We start from the raw sequence: 8,660 nt of genomic DNA, 5'->3' as shown, positions 1-8,660 counted from the left end.
GCAACGGGGAGAACCTGTCAGCCCCTTGGAGGCCAGGCTCACCAGAGGTGGGCAGACACAGACCCCAATCCATGGAGGCAGGGCAGGACAGGGCCACAGGGAGGCATGTCCTCCTCCAGCCTCAGGCCAGGCTGTGTGGTCCTTGCACACTTCCACCTGACAGTCACTCCCTCTAATTATTCGTTCTTCCTAAAGTGTCCAGCAACCCTATTCCACCCCTCCCAGCTTCCCCCTCTCCATCTCCATGGGGGCCCCAAGGGTAGGGCTAGGCCTCTGCTTCCCACTCCATTCACATGCCTCCCTTCCATTCCTGGGGCTCTGAATCCTATTCTATCATCTCCAGCCCAGCTTCTCCCCTAATCACCAGCCCCATGTCCATCACTGCTCTGAAACCTCCCCTAGACACTTTAGGCACCTCCAGTGGCCCCTGCTCCTGGTCTCTCCACTTTGTGGTCTCTCACCAGCCAGAGCAAGCCCCCCCTTCCACCCCTACACCCTGTCAGTTTCTTCCCCTCCTCAACCCCCACCTCACATGTGTCTCTGTTCTCTGTCTCTTCTCATGGGCCTCCAGCCTCCTCCCTGGCTCTCATCTTTCCTCTACAATCCATCCTCTACATGGCAGCCAAGGGATCCTGCTGAAAGAAATCACATCACTCTCTTGCTCATAAACCTTCTGTGGCTCCACAGTGCCCTGAGGATAAAACCCAGACATTCTGGTTTGGATTGTGTAGGAAGTAGACGTGGTAGAGGGACAACTGACAGCAAGAACTCTGAGGAGCAGTCTACAAACTTACTAGCTGCATATTACTTTGGAGAAATACCAGAAACTCCCTGTGCCTCCGTTTTCTTATCAGTAAATGAGCCTAACAGTAACATCAACCCACTGCAGTGGCTAAGGTCAGGACTAAGGGAGGAAATGAAAGTAAAATGTAAAATGTTTCCATGTGAGTGGCACATGGACAACTCTAAGTAGGGGTGAGTCTTATGATAGTAATCTCTGCAAGGCCCTGTCCCCACCCAAGGTCCACCTGATCTCCCCCCACTTAACATATCCACACTCAAGCCATCTGACTGACCTTGTTCACTCCATCCTCTTGCTCCTCCCCTTGATCCCTCTCCACTCATTCCTCCTCCCTATCTCTCATTCCATGGCTGTGAGCTGGGCCTCTAGGACTCCACTGTCCTGGAGCTTTCCCCACCCCAGGCTCAGATCCCACTGTCTTGGTGGTGAGTCTCTTCCATCTGGGTCTCTGTTTCCAGGCCCAGAATAATCCTTGAGGGTGCAGGTAAATATGTCAAATGAAATGAATGAATCACACAAACTCTCCCCCAACCTTTCCAGGGGTTCTCCCCCTTCGCCCCTCCCCCCACCTCCTGGAACTGGGAAAGCTGTAAACAACTAATCCTGCTGCCACTATAACAGTATTTGCCATTATTGTATGTGCAGAGAAGGCAGGAACTAATTGTGTCTGGGAAGGAGGCTTCTTAGTGGAAGTGAAGTGGGGAGTGGTAGAGGGAGGAGAGAGCTGAGGAAGAATGTGGCAGGAACAGGGAATCTGGAGGTGAAACTGTGAGACCAGGTTTGGGGAGGGGCCAGGGAGAAAATCAAGGGTCAGAGCTGGAGAAACCCCATTGCTTTACAGCTGAGGCAACTGAGAATCAGAAGGGGCTGGGACCCATCCATGGTCATCCAGAGACAACATGGACAGCTTGCTTCCCTCCCGTTTGGGAACCCAGGAGTCCTTTTGAGAGATGTCATTTTGGAAGCAGAGGATAGCTGCCTAGCCAGGGCCTCATGGACCCCAAAGGAGGCAGGACTTGTCTCTGTGCACACTGGTCCAGCACCACCTGGACTAGACCATAAAGACAGTGAAATTACAGCCAGCAGAACTGAGGACAGCACTCTGGCCAGAATGGAGAAGTGGCAGCTGCCGGCTCACTCAACTCCCTTGCTCACTCTGACAGCTAGAATAGTCCTGGGGCTCACCACACTCCACAGAGCAGGTGCAGCTTGTACTGAGTTCCTACCATGCACCAGGCTGAGCAGGGTGAGGAATGGAGACCCCCTCAGTGGGCCATGACACCCCAGCCCACAGGCTCCAGGAAGGGGAAGCTATGAGTACTTCCTCAAAGACAGTTTCGGGGTGGGTGTGTCTGCCCTCATTCAGAGTCCAGGAACAGGCAGGACCCTACAGGGATACCCAAAGTCCAGGGTCCTGACCACTCCACTTCCATAGCTCCCAGGTGGCAGTCCCCAGCAACTCTGATCACCAAATCACAGGCCTTGCAGATAGGGCTTCAGCAGCTTCTGCTTGTAGATCTCAGTGGCCAGAGCTGGCTCCCTCCCTGCAGCCCTGAGCCAGGCTCCACCTCCTGGGTACATCCCCTGCACTTCCCCCTTCCTGCTTCTTAGCCCAGAAGCAGTTTTGAGATTGGAGTCAGGTACCCTTCCCTCTCTGCCCCTTCCTTTCAAACCTCTCTTCCCAGGCTTCTCTTCCCTCCAGAGAAACAGTTCCAAGCCTGGGAGGTCTTGGAGTCCAGGGTCCCCCTTCCTGGTCATCTGCCTCCTTCAAAGATAATTGGCTTTGGCATGAAGAACTCAGGCCAGAAGTTTCTGGATGGGGTAGGGGGCTCCACCTAACATGGGGACAGGAGGGTCTGAGAAGATGAGTCATCTACTCACCCATTGTCTACTGTGCCACTGTGCTGAGAACCCTAGGGAGAGAGAGGCAGCTGGGACCCTGCCCTTCAGGAGCACATGCCAAACAAGTAAACAGGGAAACAAAAACAGTTTCAGAGGAAATCAACAGGGTGACAAGAGAGCCACTGGGAGTGTACACAGGAGTAACAGTCTGAGAAGAAGATCTTCAAATGATAAGAGACCAACAGTGTGATAAGCCAAGAGAGTAATAGGTGGAGGTAATAGCAAGTGCAAAGACCCTGGGGTAGAAAGACACAGGGTGTTCCTAGAACAGAAAGGAGGTCAGCTTGGCCAGAATAGCAAGAGCAAGAGGTACATATTGTGATGTGAGAGAAGACTGCCATGGGGCTTCACTGAGTAGGGCAGTCAAGGAGTTCCCAAGTCCCTAAGAGATGCTGAGGTAAGGGTACCTCTGAGCCTGCAGCAGGCATCAGCATCTCTAGGCCAGTGACCCATGCCTGGCCTTGCAAATACAACTGGTCCTGGCACTCAAGCTGCTACTGAGTAGGGGAGAACTGTCCAGGGAGCTCTTGGGGCTTGGTGGTCAAGTCTGAGCTCAGCCCCTCTCCTTCCCCTTGAAGAGCTCATGGTCCAACTCGCTACTGTGTCTGCCACATACACAGCCTCTAAAGGCCAGCTCCCCAAGAAACCCAGGGTCCTCAGAGGGCCTGGGAAATGATAATCAGCCTATCCCCAGGAGCCACTCTTCTGTTCACCTTGTTGCAGCCCTCCGTGTCATGCTGTCCAAAGGCTGGGGCTGGTAGCCTCTCCCGCGACTTGTTAGGGCCTTCATTAGCAATGCTTCCTGGAATTTAATTTAATGAAGGAGCAAAAACAGCCTAATGAAGGTGATGCAAAAGCAAGCAGCCCATGAGGTGCCTCCAAGGCCCAGCCACCTGGGCTCAGGGGCTTCTTGCTGATGGTAACTGGGAGTAGAGGGGCAAGAGAAAGGGGACTTGTCCTGGGAGGGATGCTGGCCACTGAGTCCTGGGAGTAGGGGACATTGCTCTGCCACACTGCATGGAGCAGAAGCTACTACTGAAGCTAACTAAGCAGAGGAATGAGCCTGGCTGGGGCCTGCTTCAGGCTACTGGAAGAAAGTTTTTAGGATGCTATCAGCCAGAGCAAAGGTTCTAGGCCACCATGGGATGTCAGATGTCCAGGCTGTGGGCTAGCACCAGGGGGTGGTAGCAGGGGCCAGATCATCAAGGCCGAGTTTAGATTTTATTCCAAATTTAATTGTGATGGAAACAACTAACGTTTTGTTTTGTTTAACAGCTAGGGTGTTTTTTTTTTTTTAATTAATTAATTTATTTTGAGAGAGAGATCACGCGAGCAGGGCAGGAACAGAGAAAGAGGGAGAGAGAGGCAATCTCCCCACTGTCAGTGTAGAGCTTGATGTGGGGCTCAAACTCACAAACCATGAGATCACACCCTGAGTCTAAGTTAAATGCTTAACAGACTGAGCCACCCAGGCACCCCACAACTAGAGGGTTTTTAAGGGAGGGTGACATGACCTGCTATTTTAAAGTTCCCTTTGGCAGTTATGAGGAGTTAATACCCCTGTGGAGAAGGGAGAAGGTAGGGAGACAGAGGGGGACTACTCACTATATGGTGCAGAAGGTTAAGGTGATGGAGGAAAGCTTAAGGAGACACGGTTGTCCCTTGTCGCCTAGAAGGTAGCTCCGGGGACATGGAGTGGGGTGTATGTATACCTGGGCTGAACTGTTTCTTCTAGCAAGTTTGGGCTGGTTGGTCCCCTTTCAGCCTTCTCCACAGACTTGGCCTTTCCTCCAAATAGACATTTAAAGAATATTAGTTTAAAAGATTCTTCGCGCCCCACACCTGCTTTCCCACTTTTGTGGGGGAAAGCACTCCCCACTTCCCCTGCTGGAGTTCCCTTCGCATCTCTCCAAGGCTCGAAGCACTCTACGCCCTGCCCCCAGGGCTCGCGCAGCGCTAAGGCTCCCCAGGAGCCCCAGGACTGTATTTCACAACGGAAAAGGCCCAGAGCTCAGGCACAGGGCAGAGAGCTGCGAGGGTGCAGCCTCGCAGACCAGCGCCTGTCCCGCCCCCCGCAGCCTCCGGCCGCCGTCCGCCACCCCGCGCAGCGCAACCCCCTCACACCTCCCCATTTCTTAACTCAGCTCCTCAAGTTCTCGGGCCCACGCCCCGCCCCAGCGCCCTCCACCCTCCAGGCCGGGCTGAAGCCGGAAGCGGCCTCTGAGCTCGCGCCCCGCCTCTTCCGGGTCCTCTCTAGGCGGGAGTGCTGGACTTCTGTGGCCGCCGGAGGCCCGGCAAGGTTTCGCGGGGCAGCGGCGCCCTCTGGCGTGCCTCAGGCGCAGCGCGGGAGCCGAGGCCGACCCAGCACTTCCTCCGCCTCCGCGCAGCCTTTGCCTCTCCTGCCGCTGCTGTCTTCCGGCTGCCACTCGAGGTTATATCCCCACCAGGCTTGCTTTCTCGCCTTGTTTAGTCTCCGACCCTGGCCCCGGCCTCCGCCCATCTGCCTGCCACTTGGAGCGCCCGTGGCCCTCACCTGATCCCCCCCTGCCTGGCCTTCCCAGCCATAGAGGAAGACCGTTCTCTTGGACCATCCCCAGGACGTGCCCTAACAGCCGCCTTCTACTCCCTCTGGTCATGGCACCTTCCCACCCTCTGTTCCAAGATGCTCTCCCGCCTCCCCAAATTCACAGCGGAGATCAGGCGCCAATTTGGGGGACCATCCCGGGCAGCCACTTCCTGGCTTCCTCGGGGTCGGATGGCCCCGTGTCTTTCCCTCGTGCCCAGCCTGGGGACGGTTGTGTTTGACCCCAGGGTGGACTTGGTCAGGATAAGGAGAGGGGTTCGGGCATGTGGGGAGGGGGTCTCAGAAGGCTAGGTCAAGAGTGGCTCTAGGAGTTCAGCCCCTTCCTTCCTTCCAGATCAGGCAACCCTGTAGAGGTCCCTGCCTGGCCTTCTGAGGACCTGGCCACGTGTGGGACTGGCAGCTCCTCGCTCACCTACCCAGGATGCCAAACGTTGAGGTCCTGGCCCCTTTTTGACCACCTTTCCCTTCACGTCCTGCCTGGAGCCTTCCTGCCTGCCTTCCTCCCACACACCAGGCTGGAGGACTTTTTGGACTGCCTTGGAGCCTCAGGGCCTGGCTGCACTGCCATAGCTGACCATTCCAGCCACCCAGCCCCTCAAGGTGTCTGGCGGGTCACAGCACAGCCCAGACTCCCGCCATTGGCCACCAGGGGACAGCAGAGGCCGCCTTCTGCAGAACTCGGGTTGGGGGTGGGGGTATGGGGGATCAAGTCGCCGTCTAATACTGTCCAGGTCCTGCTGTGCGTGGCAGGGCAGGTTTACAGCCTTATGTGGTTTTGAAAGCAGTTTTATTCTTTCAGATTTTTTCCAGGGCTGCACTTTCTAAGTAACTTCCAGTCAATTATTCCTGTTCCAAGTTGTTTGAAAATCAGTTGCTGGATGACTTTAAACTGAGATCAAGGCAGATATCTGGATGAGTCCTCTGGGTCCCTCCATGTGCTCCTTCATGTCCCTGGCTACCAGGGCTTGGCCAGGCCAGGCAGTGTCCACCCTGTATACCCTGATGCCAACTGTCCAACCTCCAGCTACTGTCTTCTAGCCCACTATCTCTAGAGCCCTGGCCTTCACCAACCTCCCACCCATGGTCCAATCTCTCCTCCTCAGTACCTTCTTCTCAGTCTTCCTAAAAGCCTCTGTTGGTCCTGCTCCCCTCACTTCACACAGATCTTACCAGTCTGTAGTCTTACCAGTCCTGGGGCGCCTGGGTGGTTCAGTCTAAGTGCCCAGCTTCAGCTCAGGTCATGATCTCAGGGTTCATGAGTTGGAGCCCCACATCAGGCTTGCTGCTGTCAGCCTGTCAGCAGAGATCCGCTTTGGATCCTTTGTCCCCCTCTCCCCGCCCCTCCCCCACTCATTCTCCCTCTCCCTCTCTCTCTCTCTCTCAAAAACAAAACAAAAACATTATAGTTTTACCAGTCCTACCTCTTCCTCCTCTACCCACTCCAGTCAGGCTTGCCCTTCCCTCCACAAAACAGCCGTGACCCACACATTGCCGAACCCAGCTGAAGCTCCATGCTCACCTCCTTGAGCATTTGACCCCCCTCTGGCTCCCACATGCCCTCTTCCCCCTTTGTTTCCTCCTGGCTCCCCTGCTTAGCTCTTTCTCTGATTCCACCTTGGCTCTCCTATCTCCTAATAGGAGTGTTCCAGGGCTCCATCCTGACTGCTGCCCTTCAGTCTTCACTCACCACCCTCATCTCATCCAGGCCCCTGACCTTAACTACTGTCCACTGGCTTTGCCTCCCAGACTCTGGGTCTAGTTCTGGCCACTCTACTGAACTTGAGTCACATACCCAGTGGCCGACTTGGCATCCCCACTTTGATATCTAGTCGATTTTTAAGACTTTTCATGGGCAAAACTGATCTCCCTCCCAAGAACTGCCTCCTTCAGTGGATGCAGTGGCAGTTTGGACCCTAGACAGCCTTGGAGTCACCCTAGACTTGTTTCTGCCCCACTCCACCCCCATGTCCAAATAATCAGGGAACTTTGCTGCCTTTACCTCCAGCACATGTCCAGCATCTCACCCCAATTGTGCCACTACCTGGGCTGAGCTACCTGACATGTCTGTCTGAAATTGCCATAGCCTGTGTGTCATTGTCACCCTTGGCTCCCCATCCCACACCCCAGAGTCTAAGCTCCATGTAGCAGCTGGAATAATCCAGAGTTGCTGTTGAATCAGATCCTGCCCCCTTCTCTGTTCAAGAATTGGCATTGGGTCTCACCTTTCCCAGAGAAAAATCCAAAGCCCTTATGGTGGCTGGCAAGGCCCCACATCTTCCCCCCTCAAAAGCCCCCACTTGTCCCTCCTTCCCTCTACTGCCTCACTCAACAGCAGCCACAACGACTTCCTGGTTGCTCCTCTCACAGGTATGTTCTGCTTCTGAACTTTGCACCAGCTGATCCCTCTGGCTGGAATGTTCCCTGCAGGCATCCACATGACACCCTCCCTCTCCAAATCTCTGATAAAGCATATTTTTCTCAGTGAAGGCCACCTTGACCCACCTCCAGACCCCCTGTTCTCTATTGCTCCTACCTTGCCATTTTAGTACCTATGGTATGACCATCTTCTAACAAATAATGTAACTTACTAATTATGTTTCATGTTTCTGGTCTGAATTCAGTCCCACACCTAGAATGTAAGCTCAAGGAAGGCAAGGGCCTTCACTTTGTTTACTGCTGTGTGTACAGGTGCTGGAAGGATGCCTAGCACATGGGAAATCTTGATAAATGTTTGTTGAACGAGTGAATTCCTCTTGCATCAATAGGTGAATGTACACATGTGCACACAGGTGAGGAGGGTGTGGGCAGGGGGAAACTGCTGGTCAGAAGAGACCAAGGCTGACTTTGGCCCCTTTTCCTGGTCTATATCATCTTGTCTTGCTGTTACAAGTGGTCATAAGAAAAGCAGTGAAAATAAATATAGAAGACCTTTGTGCTGGAGTTTCTGGCTGCTTTCACTTGTTCATTTCCAAAGAGAGCAAATTTTAAAAAGCAAGAAAGAAGGATAAAAAAGACCTAGGAAATTCTTCAAAACATACAAAAATGACTATGACCAAGGGCCTGCAGACCCATCCTTATGGAGGCTGAGTGACTGGACCTTGACAGCCAGGAACAAGAGATACTCATTTTCAAACAGTCATGTGGACACCTGGTATAGTCTAGCGGCCACATTGCCTGCCCCTTCCCCCCTAGAGAATGCTGCTCATGGTCCATGTTAGAGGAGACCTTGCTGAGCAGGCAGAGAAGACCTCTTGGGGGCCAGAGTCCTTCCTCCACCCCGTGTGTGTGTGTGCGCGTGCGTGCATGCGTGTCTGTGTGTGAAGCAGGTGGACCTACTGTCAACACATCCTCTTGGTCTGAGAGGTCTAAAGC

Source organism: Lynx canadensis, chromosome A2, assembly GCF_007474595.2.
Source record: "Lynx canadensis isolate LIC74 chromosome A2, mLynCan4.pri.v2, whole genome shotgun sequence".
Lineage (NCBI taxonomy): Eukaryota > Metazoa > Chordata > Mammalia > Carnivora > Felidae > Lynx > Lynx canadensis.
The sequence above is the reverse complement of the archived record's forward strand: the minus strand, read 5'-3'. Positions refer to the sequence as shown.